General features: G+C 39.8%; 1 long non-coding RNA gene across 2 annotated transcripts; it reads left to right on the top strand.

The window, feature by feature from the left end:
* Positions 1-1,024: 1,024 nt before the first annotated feature.
* LOC115017904 (uncharacterized) lies at positions 1,025-24,075 on the top strand. 2 transcript variants are annotated; one of them, XR_003833288.1, is made up of 4 exons: positions 1,025-1,062; positions 20,374-20,499; positions 21,622-21,819; positions 22,475-24,075. It is a non-coding gene; the product is annotated as an uncharacterized LOC115017904 (long non-coding RNA). The 2 variants fall into 2 exon arrangements; XR_003833287.1 differs by lacking the exon at positions 1,025-1,062 and adding an exon at positions 17,598-17,744.
* Positions 24,076-24,804: the final 729 nt, after the last annotated feature.

The following is a 24,804-nucleotide window of genomic DNA, read 5'->3' as shown; positions in this document are numbered from 1 at the left end:
CAGTCATAACAAAATCCCACTGTTCTGCTTTAACTGGCTATCCATCATCTTCTCTCCTCATCTTCCTTGTTTATGAAGTGACACTGCAGCACTATAGAAAAGATGTGTCCCATAGCTCACAAATGCAATGATGCTAGCACATGACAGTGATGAACACACAGTGATGAACCCACATGAATTGAGAATACATCATAAGTCAAACTTATGTGTTTTCTTGTCGTCGTAGCTCCATGTCCTTATTTCATTAAAGTAAGAACAGTTTCTCTTTGAGAGAGAAAATAAAACAGGAAACAACTGCCCTTTGTCTTTTTCAGGGAAGTAAACAATGTCAGTGCACTGTCTCTGTCCATTGTGCTGACTAAGAGCCTGGATCAACCATCTATCTATAACTTAAGTTCAGTTCAACACATCTTTAGTCAACACTAAACACAGTGTTTCCTATCTGTGCAGTCCACAGTCAACTCTTTGAACTCCTTTACAAGCCAGGCTCCCTGCTATTCTTGATAACAATCTACCAACCAGCCATCTTCTCTCTCAACAGAAAGAAAGACACGGACGAGGATAATGAGGCCTTGACTCAGTTTCTGATGGACTAAATTAGTAGTTCTCCCTCTGTCAGTCCCTGCATAGATGTGTCCATTTCACATCACGGCTGCTGTCATAGTGTACTTTTGTTCCGTTCATCACTGTCTGCAGGATGATTAATCTCTTGGTCCACAGTCTTCCTACTGTTATATAACACAAGTACTATGTGTGGACTGAACTGTGCAGTAAAATATTATTATTATTCTAATATTAAGACCAAGGTTTACAAGAAGAGAAACTATAAGCATGAAGAGTAACAGATGAGATGAGTACATGTATCGTCACAGCTGTGATTAATAACGTTAACGAGGTTCAGCAGTTCCCGGCTCTGTCAGTGTGTATGTTAGCTTCAACCCTCGTTAGTGTTATTGATGACACCTGTGCTTCTCCTGCTGTGACAAGTAAAAAGGTCTCTTTTAGAAGGAGTCTGCTGTACAAGCTGTCACTGCCGGAGACACAGGAGTGTTACAGCAGAAGGTATTTCAGGGTGCTTAATAGTGTTTTAAGAACCACATGTCCTTTCATTTGGAGCCTGAGATGTGTTCTTCACTGCTGTGTTTCAGCAACACTTGAGCTACTTTGTGGCAGACAAGCAGATCTGTAAATTGTGTTTTGGATTAAGTTCTGTTTTTGTGTCTGCAAAAAGTAAGTTTCTTTGTCTCACTATTGATTTCCACTTGTGTTGTTGGCCTGCTGTGGTGTCCCCACACTGTTAACACTGTACATTTCAGCAGAGATAAAAAGCTGTTTGAGATCTGTCAGTTCAGATTTTAATGGTGATGTTTGGAGAAGTTTCTTGTTTAGTGACACTGGAAGGTAGAAGTGTATGACATGATAATGCTCCCCTGACATTAGCAGTATATTCTAATTTAATTTGTCTGGGTTTGAATGGAATTTCAATCAATTTCTGACAGTGTTGCTGATTTAACATTGATAATTTCCCAAGTGCATCTTTAAATAATGAGCCTTCAGATCAGTGGCGGTTTTCTCAACCTGTTGTTGTTCCAGACGATGAACACTGGGACACGGATCACAACATAATCCAACTATTCTGCTTTAACTAGCTGTCAATCATCTTCTGTCCTCCTCTCCCTCATTTATGAAGTGACACTGCAGCTGTTGGTTTTCTCACAGCAGAGAAACCTCAGGCTGTAATGGAAAGGCAAACTCTACAGCCACATGTCCATCTGGTTCCTAGTCTGAGATGCATTTGTGTGAAAACATTTTGTGTTGAACCCAAATGTATGTAAACAAAGAACATCAGTCCACCTTCAGAGCATTATTTTCGGCTACAGATGAATTGCTGTTTGAATTGCTCTTTCATACAGCCACGGAGTGAATGGGTCCAATACACTTTTTTTTTTTCTTTATGTGTGATCAAGTAGAACATTGCAAATTGGCATTTATTTCTGTACTCTTCCCCTTTTAAAATGCTCGCCAGAGCTTTTAGCAATGATGGTCGTTAGTTATTAACTTTGCAGAGGTTTGAAACTTTGAAACTTTGAGCTGCAGCAACTGCCGTCAAAGGTTTCATAGATTCATGAGGGACCCACATATGTTGAAGCAGCATGTCATTATGGCTATAAAGTGAATATACATTTATCCTGGACTTTGTTTTTCTCTCAATCTGTCTCTTACATAAAGCATGTTGTTTTAATGAGGTAAACACTGTTGTTGTGCACTGTCTCTGTCCAGGGTGCTGACTGAGAGCCTGGATCAACATCTATCACCGTGTTTCAGTTAAACAGATGACACAACATAATGAGGCCCTGGCACATTTGCAGACGACTAAATCCTTTACTACTCTAATAAATGCGCCTTTAGATTGCTTTTAGCTTTGAAAGGCACTTTATAAATACAATTTATTATTTTTAAACGTATTTGGAGTTTTTGTATTTAAGGAAAACTGTCACTTTGATGACGCTCAGGATGCTTCTTAGCAACATTTGGGTAATGTTTGTGTGATTCAAAAAGTGTATGCCAGTTGTGTAACTGAACATATAAAAGGTCAGCAGTTGGTCTGATAGGTCTTGATTAAGGTAGATCAGGATTCCTCCTGTAGTGGGCAGCTGGTCTGATATAGAACAACTGTGGACTCTTTCATTCAGTTCAGTCAGGTGGTGTGTGACACGCTGTGTGTACATGTCAGGATATAACTATACATTACTGTAAAAAGTTTTTCCTAATGGCAATTTTCCAGATCTTTGGGGCATTGTGATGATCTTTTCCATACAGAGTGACTTGTGGTTGCAGCTTAAAACAACAATGAAACAGCTGATCATCTAAAATATAAAACAATGTTCACACTTTTCTCTCTTCTAGTTAAGACAACCAACCGTGTGTGTCTGTCTGTTTGTGTGTGTGATCATGTCAGCAGGACAACAAAGACACAACTTCCTACATTAGGTCCTCAGAACTGACAGTAAGAAAACATCTCATATTTCCGATACAGACCACATCGTTGTGCAGTAAAACATGTGTGTAGCATGAATTCAGTGTCCTTTGAGAAGCTGAGTTTGATCGGAGTCTCTGTTCTGTCGTATCTCTTACATCATTCATATGTCAGAGCAGATGTTCCTTGTAGTCTAGTTGTTCCCTTTAGTCTGAGATGTCTTTCATGTTGGTTGGTTTCCTGCTGTGTGTTTGTGTCTGCAGTCTCTAGTCCAGCTCCCTGCCTGTTTCTGCTGCACAGTTCTGACACTCGGCAGTGGAACAGGCTCACTGTGGCCGTTTGGTTTCACTGTAGAGATGGATGGTCATTTGGACACATGCTGACTGTGTTAGTGGCTGTGAGACAGCAGTCTGTTCCTGAATGTACTGTTGGACTGAGAGGCAGCTAATGCATTTAGACATTAGACTGAGGTGCTACATGTCTGTGAGTGTTCCTTACAGACTACATGACATTTATAATATAAGTAATCCTCACTCTCTGCAGTACAATATGTGTCAGAGGGAATCCATCCTTTCCTTTTTACTGTTTTATGTTTCCAGTGAACAGGTAGATGAAGGGATTATTATTCAGTCCACAGCCACACATTGCTCCAGCAGCGTTGCATTGAGTGAAGCTTCTGTGTTTAAAATCGGTCAGGTTCCACTTCACACAAAACAATGTGCATGCTGGGAGCTTCTGCTGTGTGTTTACAAAAGACAACAATTCCAAACTCATTCATAGAGATTCAATTCATACTGAAGGATCAACATCTCAGTGAAGAAAGCATTGTTAGATGTTGCAAATGTAATTTAAAGGTAATGTTGTTGAATAGATTGTATGTGGGTAAAGTTGGTGTGATGACATCATAAATAATTTAAATGGAAAGAAATGATTTGGAGAAAGTCAAATAGAGGGATCGACCAATATGTGGTGCGCGTGTTCCTGCTTTTTCTAATGTGTCATGCAGAAACACTGTACTACTACATCTTTGCTTCTGGTGCTAGCCACAGTAGCGCTTCATTTAGTTATATACTTTCACATTCAATAATGGTTTGCTCGATTTTATAATTCAGTCAGTGGTTTGTGTTGTATGTTAGGACCTATAGGACACTGAATGGCAAAAGCTTCAACGCTAAAGGATATACAGTACATCAGCCAAATGACTCTTTTAGTCACATTTGTCCTTCTTCTGTGGTAGAAATTGGTAGATTGAATTAAAATTGTAGGCAAGAGTATAGCGACAATTTCAAATGCATACCAAATTGCATCCTAACAAAACCAAGCTCTAATAACCTTACATATGATAAGTAAATTGTACAGGATCTAAAGGATTTATTTTGCGCTAAGCCCAGTGACGGGTGATAAGACTGTGCACACGCATCAGTAAAGGATGTCGTTTAAAAGTGACGCTCGAGTGAACGAGGATATCCCGTTTCCCAACTGAGGATTCCTCCGTCGTCGCCTCTCATCCTCACATCTCTCGCTCGCGTCTTACAAGGGTGGAGCTAAGACAGAGGAAGAGATGCAAGTGAGGGAAACGAGGAGGTGAATTAAAGTTTGGAGCATAAACAGGAGAAGTGACTGTAAGGAGCAGAAAGTGTGCTTATTTAGTTTAGCATTCTTTGAAAACATAAAAATAACCATGTCCTATATTTAAATACATTTCTTCAAAATATAAAGCAAAGAATATGATAAAATTTCAATACAAACAGATTTATTATCTAGAAATAAATATTTAAAAACTTAAGTGAGAAGACCTCATTCAGAATAACCATTTGAAAGTTAAAGATCCACAATGTGTTCCTCTCACTGACAAAGTTACCTTTAACACCTCTCTGGCTGCACCGAATCACTTCTCTGCTCATTAAAATGGCTCTGAAATGTGATGTGGTGTCACTGTCTCTGAGCAGAGGTCAGAGAGACCTTGTACAGACTGTGATGAGCAGGGTTGCACAAGTATTGCATGTCTATGTAAAATGAATAAAGAGCAGCGTGTGTGAAGATTAAAGTCATGCTCTGCAGTGAAACACTGTCAAATCAGGTCTGCCATGCAGGACAAGATGAGAGAAGTGAACAAAGAAGAAAATACAACATTGAGAGACTGAATGACTTTGTGCTGAAGAGCAGGAAGAGATAACGTGGGAGGAGGACACAGAGAGAAAGGTGAGAGGGAATTTATAAAATCTACTGGTGACTTTACAGTCATGGAGGACAAAAAGACAGTTTAGGACTTATTATGAATACTGAGCAAGGCAAAGACGGTGCAGAGGAGAATACAGAGTTCAATTATAACAACCCACTGGCAGCTCAGCATGAACAACCAAGTTATCTTTAAATCCCAGAAAGAGACAAAACTCTATCTCTGTAAGAGACATCTCTCTTCTTCATCATAGCAGATTATTATTAACAGAAACAAAGATGACATGTAGGGACATTATATGTGATACTAAACAAATGGGGAACGACATGTGTTTGTCTTTAGCTACAACATCCTGAAGTTTGTGATGGCAGGAAGCAGGAAGCAGGAAGCAGTGGGCATTACTGTATTTATGTCCTAAGTGGTTTCACTTGACGAGTACTTCAGGCTGGACATATGTTCCCAGTCTGCACTGATCACAACACAAACTAAATCCATCCTCATAACAAGGCGCTCTATTTAAATGACCTGTTACACTTGTTCCTCCTACACTGGCTTCTGCTACACTCTGCCTCCACCTCACCAGCCTCCGCCTGCTAGTTTTACCCTGTTGAGTCTGTGGCTGGCTTTTAAAGCATTAACACAGGCTCAGCTCCGTGTACACCCACAGGGGATTTGTAATGTTTTCTGAGCTACAGTATATATTCAGCATGTTGGATCATCAGAGAAAAGAACAACTGTACCACTAAGTGTTGCAATAAATGGTTAATTGTGTAAAACAGTGTTTCTAAGTGGTACAGTACTCTTTTATATTTAAAACAATTACTCTAATTAACAATCTCAATGCAGGCTTCAAGCGTTTAGTGATAATGATGTCTGAAACAGGCATGCTAAATAAATAGTTCCTGACTAATACTGCTGGCCTAATGAAGGCCCATGTTCCATCCATGTATTCATTCCCATGGGTCATTTAGTCATGGCAATATCCAAATATGAAATATTATATTCTGCTTCATTTCCCCAAAGTCCCTTTTTTGTTCATCCAAACTTTATAAAAACAAGTATTTCACATATTTTCTCTTTAAATAATGATGCATAGATCTATTGTAAATATACTTTGTATAGTAACCAGCTGTGTGAAGTCTACGGTAGGTGGACACTAAGACTCCTCTCCTCTATGACTGCTTGCATTTGGCACAGCCTCTGAAAACACAATGAACATACTGTACAGTACTATCTGTGAATGTATGAATACACACATTGTAGAGACGGGAACCTTTGAACACTGTTAGTTTGTTAAAGTCTTTAACATGTGACCACAGAGAGGTTAAGAGACGTGTCTCTGTATTCAAACATTTCATGTCATTACAAACTCGCTGATTGAAGCTTGTTCCACTTAAATGTGTGTCCTTCAAAAAGTTATCCTTTGGAGATTTTAGTGAATGTGAGAGGGCTTATTATAGACTGAATGGATTGCAAAGACACTTCACATTCATTTCAACCAGCAGGCAGCAGACAGTCATCAGAAGGCCTCTTCACCTCGCTGTGATAAAGAGATGCAGCCCAGTCCAGCCTCCACACAAGAACACATTACTGGAACACTGCTGGGACTCGAGTGGCTTCAGACAGCAACAAGAGAACTTGAATAAATTAAGCTTTCGAATTGCAACATGAATATTTCAAAGCTCAAATCACTGTTTAACATCAGTGCATAAACAGTGTGGAGGGAATATGCTAATGTTTCATTTAGTAAAATATACTCACAGCTGAAAGGATAAATACATATGGACAGAGCCACACACACACACACACCTCTCTATCTCTCTCCAATGAATAGAGGAAGAGAAAAATAAAGTGAGAGCTGGGCCTTGAGACAAAGTTTGATGAATGTCTTGGATAGAATAATAATCTTCTCTGTCTACATATTATCTCATATCTCTACGTAAATATGCTGTAGTGCATGACACCATGTGTCTCTCCTCTCTTTGCTTCTACAGTACCTTCCTGGTGATTCAGAGAAAGAGGTGCTGCTGTTTTAATGATAAATCAAAGATTCATATAAAGTTTGAAGTTTTGGCTCAAGTTGAGTAAATGTAAAGGTTCACCGTGCAAACATTCACAAGTTCAAAACACTTTGAAAATGAATTCTGCATGAAGGAAAGAAGACACTTCTTATCTCCCCTGTCTTTAGTGAGTAAGATATCATGTTCTTTCACACTTCCACTGATAACTAGAGTGTTGCCTGGTTGTCAAAACTCTACTCAGCTGAGCTTATCTCACACATGCACACCCTTCTCACACATTACTACTACCACTCTGCAGAAAAGGAGATCTATTGCCTCTGCCAATATAATAAGAGCTCCATCAGCAGTGTGAGATACAAACAGCCCTGATGGGAGCTTTCAAACGTCCCCTGCCTGCATCCTCTATAATATGAAATTGATATAGAGAATGCTAAATGTGTGATGCAGAGCCAGAGCACTGAGATATAAAACAAAAGAGAACATATATCTGGACTGATTGATGGTTCACAGATGTCAAAGCATGACTTATGGAGCATACAACACACACTACAGTGATTGATCTGGGATCAGAGCAGAACTGGAGCAGCAATACTTTGCTGGGCTTCACTTTAACTTCAACTCACGTTCAACTTACTTCCATAGTCTGATGAGTTTCCAGCTCTTGAACCTCCACCTCACTGGGTCGAGATATGAGGTTAGACTGAGTCATTTGTCCTTTTATGTTGAGTAACGAACAGGTCTACGTCTCTGAGTGGATCGCTGGGTTGTCAGGTTAATATAAGAGATCAAGTCTGTGGAGATTGACATTGGAACAAAATCCTCTTTACTGTTAATACTTTTACTCTCACCATCACGATCAGGTATAAATAAATTCTCCCGCACTCCTACCTCGTGAGCTTTTAATTAATATGTTATTGTAAATATACAATGAAATGAGACTTTAGTCAGAGGATCAACAGAAAAAGCTGCAGATTACAGAAACACAAACCATTAAATCTCCACATTGCTTTTGTTATTCCACTTCTGTGTTTCTCACACTACAACTGTCCATGAAACAACTATATTAAGGTTTTTATTTGCCTCCATTGTTGAGTCGACTTCTCAGTATCATGTGATTCCCTTAGGGACAGCTCAGTTTACTGGGATTTCCACTGCGTGTCTGTGTTTGTCTCTTAGTGTGCAGTTGTGTGCATACACATGAGTGAATATGTGGAGGGCAGTCAGGCTGATGAGAGGCTTTTAGCACAACAAGTACTGTTGACTCACTGTGTCACTGAGGCAGAACAACATCCACACGCTGCTGATGATCCCATTTATCAGTTTCCCTAAAGGACTGATCTCACAAGACACACTTTCCATGTCTGAGTGTCACACATCTCTCACTCTCTGTCTCTCTCTCTTCTCTCACTCTCACTGCTGTCTGCTCTGTAAACCTCCTGCAGAGAATTGACTCCTGTACAGTGGGGAGGTTACTCACAGAGGTTACACACCTTGATCCAGCTGATGGGGCGGCATACTCATGTCGTGTGGAGACAATGGAGCATCTCCTCAAAAGCCTTTTGCTGAAAGGCTTGTTAAAAATGCTACACAGTAAATATACTTTCTGGTGAAGGTTTTCCCAGAAAGATGATTTTAATTTCAGACGGGCTTAGCTGGCCAAATGCCAGTAGCCACTGTAAATGTCAGTTTAGGTGAGAAGTGCTTAATGCACCTCTTTACCAGCAGCTCCAGTATCAATCTTCTTAACCACCATAAGAACAACAGATCAGTGTGTTCTTCATCCACTCACCTCTCATTTCCTCCCCTGAACTGTTGCAGATGGAGTAAGAGTGTCAGCAGGATGATCAGCCTTGGACACTAAACTGCTTCAGTGGGAGGTTTGAATGAAACTTGACATTATACTAAATGCATGTGGAACAACTCGACTGGAAAATTAAACACATAATCGTAACCATTATAAAATAATGAAGAAAATGGTTTCTGTGAGGATGGTAATAAAAGTGGTTAAATCACTGAGCCCAAGGCTTCAGTGATGAATCTTTTCATAACAGTGTTCAGTGTATTTTCCAATATATTAATACGGATGGATCAACAGCTTCAGTAATGCAGAGGAAGTGAAGCTGTGCTGCTGGAAATAAATAAAGACAACTGTGGAGTTCAGCTTTTTGCTCCAATAAGTTTCTCTAAGGTCAAAGGTCATTCTGCAGAACATCGTACAAAACTAAAACCTCATGTATTTACCTCAACAACAGAGTAAATGACCATTTCTGGGTTTCAACGTGAGCAGACACATTCATAATCTTCTTCATTTGTGTAGTAATTGCAACCAAAGCTGATATAGAACAGACTTTGTGTCACAATACATTCTTAGCATTTAATTGCTTGACAAAAGGAGTTTTTACATTGTGACTGACTGTGAATGTGAGTGAGAGAAGCAGCACTCAGTCCTTCCACCAGTCTACCAACCACACATAACTCAGAACATCCTGAAGACATACTTACATGGACGGCTACATGAGTAACAGTTCAGCTATAACAACCTGGAGTGGGGCTGAACTGTGTGTGTGGCTTATTATCAACCTGCAAACAATCTGTCATTTCAAATATGATAAGAGAAACATGATGTAAACACATGGAAGTCACATTTCAAAGATATGCAGGATTGTGATACATGTGAACTGATATGTTCATTGGAGACAAACTATTACAGTGACATATGTCAGCAATAATGGAAGTATGCTGACTGGGCCAGCTGTTTTTAAGGTTACCACTGTGGAGGTAGTTACAGTTGAGATGTAAAACATTACAAGTCAGGCTTCTGGGACATTACAGATGTGGTAACTCCATATATTCAGAGCCCTTCAGATCACTTGACATCTTGTCTTGTTGTTCAAGGTAACAGAGACTTCAGAGCAGTCAATCTTTAATAAAGCTCTACGTGTTTTCATTTCACTACATTTCACCGTACAGTCAATGCAGGCTGAAGTCAACAGCTCAGCGGCCTCGAACAGAGCAAAGCTCTCAACATAAGAATGACTTTGTAAATAAAGGGATTACTGCAGCTAAAGCTGAATGCAGCCATGTCTAACGTGGAAGTACACAGCTTGAGATCAATGGAGCAAAAGCATCTTGTTATCCAGTGACATCACTGCAAATCCATGAAGGTACAACAGCTCTATGAAGAGGATGTGGCTGGATGAAACACATGATTTATAGGCAACATTCCAGCTGGATGGCTGACACAGGAGGCAGCCAACGTTTTATTATTAACTACACACTATAATGAGGAAGTGACAGCACAGAGAGATGAGCTGGAAACAGCTGCCAGGTGGATGCTGATGGTGGTGGGAGGTGAGATGCTTCATCAGCCGAAACTGAGTAAGACTTAAACACACCATTATGAAACTAACACACCAGCTCCAACAGCAGTAACTTTATTCTATTAAAAATGAAACTACATTTATGCATTTCTTTTTAAAATGCAGCTGTAATGGGAGAAGCCAACATAACATCTGAGCTTTAACTAGAGGGAAGTGACATCATGAGATTTGTCAAACCAAACCAAACCCAGTCCGGCCCTGCTGATCCTCAAGCATTGTATAATCACATTACTCATGCTGTGTAAAAGTGTGATTAAAGGGTTAATTAAAAACAGTTGTATCTGTGTGAGAATGTAATAAACAAAGATTGATGATGTTCATTGGTCCTTGATGTTTTCAGATACTGTGAGAAACCTGTCAGAGGAGAACTGCTCACAAGCCTGACATTAAGTTAGTAAAGAAAAAGTTAAATGAGAGATTTCAGATAAAAATGGACACTAATAAGATGATTTAATATGTCGTCAGGTACAGATGTTGTTTCATTAATTTATTACATTGAAGCTGTCAGATGTGCTGCACACTCTTCCTAATGGGGCATGAACCTAATATAGTCAGAGATGTTTAAATATATATTTTGATAATTTATGCCTTTGTATGAATTAACACCAGGGTACTGGTCAAAACGTGTGACCAATACAAAGATGTTAAACAGTGTTGAGCTACATACTCAGATAGCGGTCGGGCCAAAGATTAAACATATTGCATCTTCTTCACACCTGGATGGCTCTTTGGATGATTCAAGGGGCACTTGGACCATAAACATGATCAGACTGATAAACACACAGTATGTAGCCTGCACTTAATGACAAACCTTTCAAATGTCACTTTAAACCCTGGATGGAAATCATCTCACACATGTCACTGCTTAGCCAAGAAAAGTTATCAAAGCTTTGACTGACGTGATGCATAAGAATCACATTGAGAAATATGAAACGTCTGACAGAAAAACACCCGCATTGCACATATGATGGGAAACAAGGTGCAACAATAGACACAAACACTCAAACACAGTGAACAGACTCAGACAGATGCTGTGAACCTGCCACTTGTTACTACTGAGTCCAATCTGACTGCCAAGAGTCCAGCGGAGGACATGAGCACCGAGTCCAGCCAGGACTGAGACTACATGAGGCTCAGTTCTCCTCCACTGACCGAGCTCTCTGCTTTCTACACTCATTTAGAAAAGTTAATCATCTGTATCACCAGATGTTTCTTATTCTGGAGAGAGACAGAGTGTGACAGGATGTTACAGCAGCACACACACTGATGAGAGACAAAAACATAATGTAAATGTTATTCATCTCCTCAGCTGGATATTTACCAAAGAGTCTTGTTTGAGGGGTCACAGCAGAGTTCCCCTTAATAAATCACCCTGTGATCACAAACACACACCACTGTAACACTTGACGACAACAAACTGCTGTACAGTAACATAACGTGTTCTCTGATCTAATGACACTGTTGTTGTTGGTGCACAGCTGAAACAAATCCCTCTGTATCCATCCTTGTTGTTCACCACCAACTTGTTGTTCAGTTCACAATCTAATATAAGCTAATTGACAATATTAGAGTCATAACCAAGCATGCAATTGGGTGGTCAGCCTTTTGATTAGAAGACTTATCTGATTACCCACAATCCCCTGGTTTCATCTGGGAAGCAATTATCTGATCACTGATCTGTGACCATCACATAAAGTAGAGTAAGAGGATGTGAACAGAAAGTAGTGATTGTAATGTCTGAACACAGCGACAGAGGACTGAGATAACTCAGAGTTTAAACAGGATGAACTCTTCTCCACAAACACACTACAGGTGGACTCTCACTGGGGTTACACTTCTGTTTTTAACATGTACAAGTATGTGTGAGAGAGTGATACTGTTTGGCACTCTGTGTGTCGCGGTGATGGACAGCATCCATCTGAGATAAGACAGCACCAGTGGATGAAGGAGGCTAATGAAGACTTCTATTGAGTGACACAGTTCAGTTTTCAGACAGTTCTCCCTTCCTCTCTGACAGACAGCCCAACTTCATCATTTCCTCCATAGTGTTCTGTCCTCTTCTATCCACAGTCCTCTCCATTAACCCATCTATTATCAGCTTTCTGTTCTAGCTCTTATGATATACTGGCTGATAGCTAACTGTCCCCCAGAGAGACTGGACTGAGAGCTGGGTGTGTCACATCTTAATCTTACCCCACTTCTCTGTCTGGGACTCGTGATAGAGAACAGTAGAGATCTATTTATATCAAAGAGGATGGAGTTTATGCATTTGTCTATAGCTGTGCTTTAATTCTTCCTCTCCATGTTTAGTCTTTGCCTCCCCAACGTCTTTCTTTTCATCTCATTAAATGTGAGACAGACCTTAATGCTGTACACTCATCTACTATGCACCGTAAGATCCTAAAACTTGAACACTTTGTTTTAACTCTTAACCCAGGGGTCCAATGGAACAAGTGTCATTAACATGTAAAACTCATGAATATTATAAACAAAGACTAAAGTTATAGTATATTTACACACCCAGGTGTGAAATGAGAAACCAATCCTTCATTCCTTCATGTAAACACTAATAAAATATTTAATTAAAACAAAATGCCTTTCATAAATATATGAGTTCATAACCACATACGTGTACACACCTGCACACAGACACATGAGTGACAGTGTGAAGACATTATGATGAGAGCTCTGTGTTACACACACTCCCTCTCACTGTCTCTGCTATGAGGTATCTGAAGTGTGAGAGGTTACACATGAACACAATGTGAATAAACTTCATTTATCTTCACTCCACCAGAATTCCATCAGCAGTCATGACACGGTGCTGTATCAGAGTGTGAGATGTGTGTTCTCAATACGATTACCTGGCTGATTTACAGATAAATACATTAGAGAGAAGAGATGATTCATTGTATATACTGTATGTTATAAACTACTTCTGCTGGAGTAGAGCTGGAACCCAGTTCAAATAGTCCCAACATGAGTATAAACCTGCACTGATGTGCTGGTTTGCAAAGCCAATGTTGGCCCAATGTTGCAAACTGCAAATGTTATACACTTTTATCTTTTCAGAGTTGACATGAAGTTGTTGATCAGTTGTTCTGATGCTGAGCGAAGGGGAAACGTGTGGTGTCATGTAAAACCCAGATTGTACTGGTGATGTTAATTATAAGATGGAAGAGAGATTTTAAAAGCTGTCTCTTCAGCAACATGTGTATTTTCTCTGATGTTAGTTCCACAGTTCAGTAAATACTGATGATTGCTGCTTGGTTTGGCAGGTTTGCATACTGTATGTGCATTTCAATGATCTGCAGTTAAATATGGAATGGCTCGGAGACATTTATTTTTCCTGAATATGTAATATCATAGAGAAGTCTGACGCTGTTTGTAATGTAACAGCATCCAGTTCTTGGGTGTAGTTTTCAAATGAATGAACCATCACACTAGTGGCTGTTCATCTTAATCTGTTGTTGCTGCAGACAGTTAAACACTGAGAGCAACAGTCCAGAGCAAATCACACTGTTCTCCTTTAACTGCCAATCAATCATCGCTCCCTTCTCCGCCTCATCTGTGAATAGAGATCACTGCTGCTGGCTGTCCGTTCACAGCAAAGCAACATCATGTTTTATACAGGACAGTTATTAGTCACATGACTACAAGAAGTCATCTGGAAAACATAAACATTGGTCATTTTAGCAATAAAAGCAGTTCAGAGTAGATACAGGACTAGCAGTAAGTAGTAGTAGTAAATACATTTACATTACAGTTCATTACACTTCTTTTAGCTGATGCTTTTGTCCAAAGCGACTTACAATAAGTAAACAATCATGAAGCTACAACTCCGGACAGAAAGCATCTTCCAAGAACATTAGCAGAAGTGCAGTACAATTTTCCTAAATGTCCCTATCTATCTATCTTAAGGTGCATCTATCCATCTCTATCAATAGCTTCAAATAAGCCAAACCGATGTAAGTGCAACATACAGAAATGATAGAATATAAATTCAACCATTAACAAATAAACCAACCAATGTAGTGCTACATACAGAAGAAATACGTTTTTTGTTTTTGTCTTCTTTGTTTTTTTGGCTGAGGTGCAGTCGAAACAGATGAGTTTTCAGTCTGCGACGGAAGGTGTGCAGACTGTCTGCTCACCTAAAATTAATGGGGAGCTCGTTCCACCATTTTGGAACCAGGATAACAAACAGGCAGGTTTTATTTGAGAGGTATCTGGGTCCCAATCGCAGTGAGGGAGTAGCGAGTCCATTGGCCGATGCACCTAAACCATGAAATGATCTGAACATCACTGTGACAAATCAAACTGTGTTCATCTGTTGTCTCAGTGGAGCATCAGCTCTTGACACGTGTAGGAGCCTGGTGTTGTTGGTCACAGATGTTAAAGAAACATACAGCTCAGACTTTGGTGTGTGTGGTGTGTGTGTGTGTGTGTGTGTGTGTGTACACAAACAAAAGCCATTCCTAACTGATCTAATAACAAGTGGTGTAAAACACATACAGAGGTGGCAACAACCTGCTAACTAATGTTTCTAACAAAGAAGTCTCTACGTGGATGAAAATGTACAGGGTACCCCAACTTACCTAAATCCACACACACACACACACACACACACACACACACACACACACACAGCACGTTTTGTTTCTGTGGGAATTTCCCTGAGCTTAACAGATGACTGCATCAGAGTATTAGCTAGTAGCCTCACTAATTACAATTATTTAAATCACTGAAATTACTATTTGTGCTTTTCCCAAGATAAGACATTCATCCAAAATGTTCTCTTTAATTAATACATAAATTAATGTCTACAAAATGTGCCAAGCTTGCAAAACAGGCAGCAAATGGCAGCCAGGGACGTGTGAGGGATATAGATGATTATAAAGAAAGAAGAAGAAACACAACACCTCCCTTCATCACACAACACATAGCAGTTACAATAACACAGGGAAAATAATGTTGTTTATCCAACTGTTGAATTAAACATCAAGGAACAGATTCACTGATTTAGACCTGTGATCATTTGTTACCATTCAGGCTTTAGAATATTGTATCTGAGTGAGTTCCACATGTGAACCAGATGTGTGTAAAATAAACAAGAGAGCTAAATGTTGAAAATGCTACCAAATATCACACGCAATGGAGTAGAGTACATTTCTTGTATATTTAATGGGAAACAATATAACAAGGACAACCACTCACATAGCAGCCATCATTATCTAAACAGCTTGTAAAAACCAGACAAGAAAAGGGCAATATAAATAAAAGTAATCGTTACTATGAATGGTTATTTTCATTCTGTGTGTCTACATTTTGGATATGTTATGACATCCAGAGGCCTGGTCCTCCCTGGTGCAATAGAAGTGTAAATGCTCAATGAGCAGCTTTAAATGCATGTAATCCTGCAGAGCCCTGGAGTGGCAGCATTAGAGAGGGAGATCACTGATAACAGACCCCTGAAGGAAAAGTCTGCATATGAAACTGACTGCACTGCAACAACAGCCTTTATAGACACTTAATGTATAACCAACACACACACAAGAAGCAGAATACATAGAGAGCTCCACAAAGGTCCAGAGCTGTCTCACTTTCTTCTCCTCTCTCTCTGTATGAGTCTTGGTGATAAACTTTGCCCTTGCTCTCCGTAAGAATGAATGTTTAACAGACACCATCATAACGTTTCATCTATTTTATATTCAGTCAGAGAACACTGACTCTTCTTTCTCTTGACATTTCTATCATTATATCCTGATTAATGTGAGCTGTGAAACCTGAGCTGTGAATCATCAGAGAACCATAGTTACGCATTTAACCTTTTGTTTGGCTGTAGTCATATCATACTTGCTGATACATATATATATATATACACACACATGTATATGCATTAAACGTGCCTGAGCTGATCTGTGATCATCTTCATGCTGAAAGTGAAGAGTGTTGGAATGCATTTCCTGTGTTACCATGGTGCTGTCATGAGAAGAGAGACTAAGGTCCTCTCATCCTCACTACATGTTCAGCTCTTCGTGGTACCTGGTACAAACAGAATAACTTCTCTTCTCTTGGCTTTGAACAATCTGTGTGGAAATTGATTTGGTTTTACTCTGTGTGCCATGAACATGGGCTCACAGAAAATGTGTTGCTTCTATGTATTTGATTGGTGGATGATGTTGTGCTCTAATCTCCACTGGACACCAGCTCATACAGCAGCTTCTATGTTTGTCTTCTGATGCTGAGGGAAAACACTGCAGCTTGTTGTGTGGTAACGTTTCACATGTCAACAAAAACTTTCAAACTCCATGAAGTATTTGTTAAAACATAACTGTAAGTACACAAGACTGTCAGCGGATCAGATGGGGAGAGGTGGGAAGTGTGTCACCATGACAACTCAAAATGATCACAGAACATTTTTACTCTTTCATATTATTCCTTTTTATATCCAAAGCGTCTCCTTCATCAGCTCCAGAAAGGTCCAACAATAACTCTGGCACATTGTTCCTCCTCTGCTTGTTGGCATTCTTCACCTTACCGCTCTCCACCGTCCCTTCCCCCAAATGATATGTTGTTGTTACAAAATCACATCATTCAAATGCCTTCATAAATATGTATGATGAGGTATGAGGGAGGCCAGTCGAACATTTCTGTTTCCACCTTTCTGATGTTGTAATTATACACCCACATGACTGAATGTGAGATTGTAAATTAATTCTTTGAGTGACGTACACCCACATCAATCAACCAAATAACCCGACAAACCCACCACCCATTTTAAATATTAATAATTGTGCAAGCAAATTGTTGAGAAACACCTGATATCATAATCCAAAGAAAGATTAACATTCTTCACATTAGAGTTATTATATCTAAACACACATTGAGTTTCCTCCATTTGCTTCTCATAAATACTTCAGTTGAGATATTTATTGCCACTTATATTAAATAAATGTTTTGCTTGAAGTAATTTTGTCTCTAAAGCTAATTTAGCACTTGTTGTTGTTTGTGTCATGTTTGTGTTGTTGGACAGTCAGTCATGCTCACCTGTCCAGCAGGCTTCCTGCTGCTCTGCACACCTGTTCCCAATCATCTCATCAGCCTGTGACCTGTTCCCGTGCCGGCCTCCCCAGCTGCACCTCATCAGCTAACGAGTCTCCCAGCACTCAGCTGCTCCTTCAGCAGTTTGTCACATTGTTTCAGTTTCCTGTCATTTCTGTACTTTACCTGTTTTCACACTTTACTCTGCTGCTTCACACATTTTTATTCCCTGATTTTTTGAACATCAAACATTCATAGAAAGCTATGAAACATCCATAACTGGAACATAAACAGCTATGAGGGATTGACAACAGTTGTACATTGTTTTGTGAAGCATAATTAAACATTACAATCATTTTATTACCGCTAACAGCAATCTTAGGAGGACTGAATAATGATAATAATCATGCTTGAGAGAAACATTTCTTCTGCATGAAATCTTCATTAATCTCGTCACAGATGAGCAGGCAGAGCTGTCACTATGTTAGTACGAGGAGTGGGTGTGTTGCTGGGATCTTACTGGATCACTGCTCACTTCCTACTCACAGTTTCCATCACTCAGACACTCACAGCATGTGCTGCTCTCACTGTTTCCCTTCTTTAGCAGAAATGCAGCATGACATTAGTGGAAGTGGAGCCACTGCATCCGTCCGTTTGCCAGAATAAACCTTCTGAAAGGTTTGAAGAGGGAGACACTCTACTTAGTGAGGGGACTCCACTAATGTATACAGACACACACTGGTGTACTGATTCACAGATCAGTGTGTTGCTCTGTTTGTGTCTCAGTGTGGACAGAAGAATCTCAGCAGAATGATCACCAGAGGCAGACACATGCAGGAGGTTTGGCTGTTTTCTTCAGTTTGAATTTCATTAAATATGTATAAACCTTAGACAATAAACCATGCCATAAACCCTGAGAGTGAGGGTTTAGGTTCCTTTAGGATCTGAATGGAGACAACGTGTTCCTGAACACCTGTATGTAAACACACATTATAACACAAACATACAATAAATAAAGTGATGAGGATACTGTAGATGTTGAGGCAATATCTCTTATATCAGTCATATCAAAATGTGAAGTAAATATTAAGAGAACAGATCTGACCGGACGGTTGTTATTGATCCAACCTCCAACCTGTGTTCAAATCTCAAAGGAGATGCCTCTCAGTAAATCATTGCTCCTCTAATAACCTCTGAAGCGTTGTGTTCTACTTCTAGGCAGGATGCCACAGTGTATCAGAGCAACATGGGTATTTCCCTCTCAGTCAGAGAGCTGTGACACAACTCCCAGCCAGTCTATCTCACATGGCACAGAGTCACTTCCACTGTGCCAGGTTGTCATTTGAAAGCTTTTTTATCGTGCCCTCTCCACTCTTGTATTTTACCTTTAGGACAGATTATTGCTCTTGGCAGCCTCATTGTTCCCAGCGAGGTCTTTACTAAGCCAGAAGATATTCATCTCACCTCTGACTGTGCACATCCTTTAGCACCCAGAGAGACCATGTGTTGTGTTTGTGAATCTAAGAACATGTTTGCTGTTCAAAGATCACAACATCTTCACAAGGCTAATGTAAGCAGACACATACGTGTATCACAACTGCAACTTCCAGGGAGCTGTTTGCATGTGGCTATCTTTATACATTTATTGAATATTACATCTATTACCAACCATGTTGCCAATGAACAACAAGCAGCTCCATAAATAACTCCTCCACTGTGACTGAAGACTTGTTCCAGCTCATCTAAGAACAAACCCATTTCATGCCAAGAGAGCGGAGCCAGAATCAGCAACAATAAATCATTCATAAAAATAAAGGTATTTTGTGGAATTCAAGAGCTTTGTATTAAATGTAATTGTATTAAATTAAAGGCTGCAGTCTGTCCTCTAAGTTCTGACTTAATATATTTCCCTTTTCTCAAAGTATTTAATAGCAGAGAGGTCGAGCTGATTCAAGTACCAGGTTATTATGCATTCAGCTGTCAATCACAGTCAGGTGGTTTAGTTGAAGGTCTGAATTAGACCTGACAATATGAAGGTGTTAAGGTAAGAAGGCACAGAGGAAACCCTCCGCTGCTGGAAATAGTCCTTATTATAAACATGCACACATAATGATATATTGTGGTGGTATATTATGGTCATAGTGTTTCTAAAGTTGCTCTACATGGTTTTTCACAGAAGCATCAAAGAAAGAGGTCAATGACCTCTACAAGTGCCTGACATGCCTGTTCCAGAGTCATGGAGGGAAAGTCTGTTGCATTCCTCCAATTAAAGCCGGATCTATTTTAGATCAGAAACATCCTCTGTTTCCTCAGATGATAAACTCCCACCAGCCTGATGGCTTTCTTCTTCAGACCAGAAATCACAGAACAGGAGGAGCCAAATATAATATCAATATCAGAACTAATAACAGTGTATTTATCTGCTAAACTTTGCTCTTCACTGTTAGTCTCCTGGAAAGGAGAGAGTCTTAAGTGACACTAATGACTTTGCATTTACCCATAAACACAATGTACTACACTATAATACTCTGTTAAATATATTCATAGACATGAGGAACATTTTCTGTAGGCAGAGCTTTCTGAGGGTTTTCTCTGTGTTCTCATTAATATATGTTAAGGTCTGCAGTAGAGCTCTGAATAGTTAGAGACGTTAAAGCTACAATACAAACTGGGATATATTACAGGATTGTGAGTTTCAGAAAGTTATAAAAGTTTCAGAACCCAATCTGCTGCAGCATACAACTTTATCTACGATGGTGCTTTCTCCATCAGACACACAGAAACTGTTCCAGCTGACAGCGTGGAGGGAGCTGTGGACCTGGTGAACTGTGACAGAGAACTGAACTGACCCTCGTCTTTCAGAAACACAACAGCTCCATTATGCTAAAGCTACATCAGGTTGTTGTTGTCGTCCACACCTCCCTTCTTTACTTATCCTCATGTTCAAGTGTAGGAAAGTTTGGGAAAGACAAAGAAAGAAAGAGCAGGGCTGCTGGTGAAGTAGATACAATGTCAAGTCAAAGCTCATTAAACTAATCTGCACTGACAGATGTCACTCTGCACAGCGAACAGGAGAGCACATGATCTTATTGAACACTGTGTCAGTTCTCTGTTAGCTTTGTGTTATTCTGTTGTTGTGAGTGTGTGAGTGAGCCTTCACCTTACCACGCCTCAGATAATCAAGAAACATTTTATGAATCCTAAAAGCATATTCACAAGCAAAGATATTATGAGGTTTGGTGCTGATATGAAACACTATCTTTGTAGTTTGTTAGAATTATACACACTGTCCTGCATTCTCTTTCACAGCTGATGTTAAAGTAATCATTTGTATTTGAGATTCCATCTTTAGTTAAAACAGGAAAATGACTGAGACTAAATGAGGATGTTTTCACTGAAATGAAGTTAGTCCCATATGCCTGAGAGCAGCAACGCCTGGCAATAGATGAAACATAATCTCACCTGTTGGAAGAATTTGCATCTCTGATATCAATAATGGAGGATTTTAGGAGCTCAGTGGGAGGATACATAGGCCAGAGAAAAGCATGTAGTGCATCCAAATTCCATCAGGATGGTTAATTCCAGAAGTTAGTTTGGATTTCAACTGATCACCTCTGTGTTTTCTTTATTTAAAATAGACCTACATGTTGTTCACTGCACTTGAAAACCCTCAGCATTGTTTTTAAAACTGACAACTCTGACGAGAAGTGTGAGTTTGAACACAGAGGCACAGTAACATGAGCGTCAAACATCAGAGGAATTAAGTAATGGGATTTAGAAACCAAAGCAAACTCAGTCCAGGACCAGCTGAGCCCCCAGCACTTTAATCACATAAGCTCTTTATTGTAAGGACAATGATTCCATGAGGACAATAATAAGCACTAATTAGATTGTCTAGTGTAATCCATGGAATGAACATTAGCTTACTTTGCCTCCTGACTTACAAATATAAATGAAGACATGATCCTACTTCAGTAATTTGCTGAAACTATTTTCCCTTTCCCTTTGACTAATACACAGCTGTTCCACCACAAAGCTTCACCGCCACTGGAGAGGTCGTCATTATGTACAGAAGCTCCGGGAGGTCTGTGTTGTATAAAGAGAGGGGAGAAGTGTGAGTCTCTGGGTATTAACCCATTATTAATGGTGACTGGTGCCTGGCAGCACGACGCAGCACGACTGATTCTGAGAGAGAGAGGCATCTGTCAGACAACACAGGTAAATGATTAAAGGTGTGTAACTTCTTCTCTCTTGTTCAGACTCTCCATCTCTCTCTCTGTCCATCACCTCTTCTCTGTCTAAATGAGCCTCTCTGAAGCTAAACTGCCTTTACAACCTTGTTAAGTTGGAAACGTATTGACTTCCAAACTGAATCAGCATCATTTAAGATGCATTGTGTTACTGACGGAGGTTTAGTCCAACTGTTTAAAATAAATGAATGTGAACGGTTTTAAGAAACTATCACCATTTTATTTGGATTGCTCACTGCTCGCTCCAGGCAGTTGTTCTTGAAGATATGTGTCACATGTTTACTACATACAGTTGTGTACATTACTTGGTGTCTTTTCTCCACACTGTTACATACTGTATGTGACTGGTGAGAGTTTGATGAGCTTTGCTCTCATGTGTTCACCCAAGAGGCATTACAGATGTATACTGGTGGTCAGCTGTGTATTGAGCGTTCACGCTGTGAGCCCTCTACAATCAACACTGTGAGAAGTGTTAAGGTGTTCAACCAGATGCTGATACAACACAAGTGGAACGCAGCACCAGTCGGTTGGATGGGATGGGATCTGTGACTGCAGCAGGAAACCCATGTTAGAGATCATCACTACTCGCTCTGCATGTTATTTCATTTCCACTCTCCCCACAGAATGGAGGAAATGTCAGAAGATGAGCTCTGTAATCAGGCATCCCATCCTGATGCATGTCATATATGTATTGGACAGACAGATGGAGCGCAGAACCACTTCCTGTCCCGTCCTTCCTGACAGCAGTAAGATTATTTTCAAATGGAACTTTAAGATCTTATTTGGATGTCACAGTAACAGACAGCCAGTGAAGTTGCTGGAAATCAGTCAATTTACCAACAGATGAGAAAGATGACACCACAGAATGGACTCTCAAGGTGCAAGAAATCCATCTGTCCATCCAGACATCCTCATATCCAGTACATTGTATTACTGTAATTTCAAATGCATGAGAAAAAAGTCAAGAAACCACGTTCAGCCATCTGATGAGCCACATCAAGTGTCTCCAAACGCATTTGCAGTCTCGGCAATACCATAGGCCTGTACTATTCCAAAACAACACACCAGGAAACATGGACTAACACAGTTTAAATCCATCTCAGAATGAAGATTGAGTTCTGGCCCAAAGGGGGTACCTACAGCATCAAGTGTAGGAGAGGGGCTCTGTACAATGACTTCAACCTTTCATCACTGTCTAATTAGAGAGCATTCAGTGGACCTCTAATCTCATTCTAAAGCCTCTTTCTTATTGGACTGCATTAAGAAGTAGATGTGACGGTGGCTGGTGAGAAACAGCTAACCTACAGGGAACATTTACTGAGAGGTAGGAATGAGAAAGACAGAGGGTGAACCAGATAAACTAAAGAAAGTGACAGGAGGGAGATATCTTTTAGACCCCAGGGCTCCATCTTTGTAGTTCCATGGTGTGCGATTGCCTGAGGGAAGGCAGCCACTGTGTCAGTAATAAAAAGGTGGAGACACTTGGCTGAAGAGAGGAGAGCAGAGTCACTTTGGATTTCTCTGTGTGTTACTGTCAATATCTGCACTTGCAACTCGTCAACGTGCTAAATAGTATAGAAAAGGAGGAACATGGATCATCAAAATGAATCAGAACCAAGTGAAGAAGGAAGGCAGTGTAGAGATGTCATGTGCTTTCAGTCACTTTGGAAAATCTGCTTGAGATGAAGATTTTAAATCCAACACGATAGATCCTTCTTACAGTAAAGGAGTGCAGATCTTTTTATTTCATTTCACACACAAACTGTCTGTAACATTTTGAAAAACCTCCTAAATAACTAAGAGAACAGATAATAACAACTAGGTTATCCATAAAACTTTGTTTTATATTGTCATAAAATGATCTTATTAATTTGCTTAAATGTTTTTGCATATCTTAAAATGTTTACTTTATTGCTGCTAACATTTTGTTGGCAAAACAACGAGAGACGAGAACAGTTTCTTTCCACAGGTCATCACTGATGAACAGTTAACATCAGTCACATGGTGTCAATAACCCCGCAGCACTAACACCCAGTGTACCTACAGAATATACATGATATATGTTGGAGTTTAAATACACACACAGGCGTATAGCTAACCCCACAGTGAGCCAACGGGTTAGTGATTCTTTAAACTCTACAACTTTGCACAATTATTGTTTACAAATGTAATGGTAATATATAAATATTATGTTCATATGACTTAAATGTTCATGTTTACCTTGTTCAGCGTTGTTGTCCTTGTTCTTGGCTAAATGTCTATTTCTGTCTGTACACGGAGAGCAACTGAAAACCAGAGTCAAAGTCCATGCATGTGTACACATTAGAGAAAATAAAGCTGATTGTGGAACACCTCTTTTAATTACAATTGGTTCCTGAACCTTTGACCTTATAATCTGCTATAGAGGAACTTTTTCCTTAACCTTGTTTCATTTTAATGTTGATGCAGCAGTGAAGCATGAATTCTATAGGTTTCTGGAAATCCTCCCTGAGGCAGTGTGTCTTCTCAGGATTCAGAACGTCCAGCGTATCTGCTGTAAGTGGAATAATTACTACAGAAGAAGTGCAATTCAATGCAGCTCAGCTCATAAACATTAGTTTCCTCTGTTCAGTAAGTTAGAGATGATTCCTGCAGACAAAACAGTAACTTATAATATTGACTGAAATCATTGTCTCTGGTAAAGATGTCTTTTCATTCATGTGTTTCTGGACAAAGTAGATGAATACATATAGATTAAGAATACATCAGGATGGCAGCAGAGGGTAAACAGTTGAGGGTCAGACTGTGATGACTGTAGGCAGACTTTAAATGCTCTCCTCTCAGACACGGTTTCTAAAGGACAGGATTTATAAACCTGTTGTAGCCACCAGACCTCTGAAATGAGGTGAAGTTCAGCGTCTTCACATGTAAAATAAAACCAAGAGAATATTGTTTCACCACAGAGAGCAATACC

Source organism: Cottoperca gobio, chromosome 13 (assembly GCF_900634415.1).
Source record: "Cottoperca gobio chromosome 13, fCotGob3.1, whole genome shotgun sequence".
In the NCBI taxonomy this organism is placed as follows: domain Eukaryota; kingdom Metazoa; phylum Chordata; class Actinopteri; order Perciformes; family Bovichtidae; genus Cottoperca; species Cottoperca gobio.
Note: the sequence above shows the minus strand (reverse complement) of the source record. Positions and strands in the feature narration are given on the sequence as shown.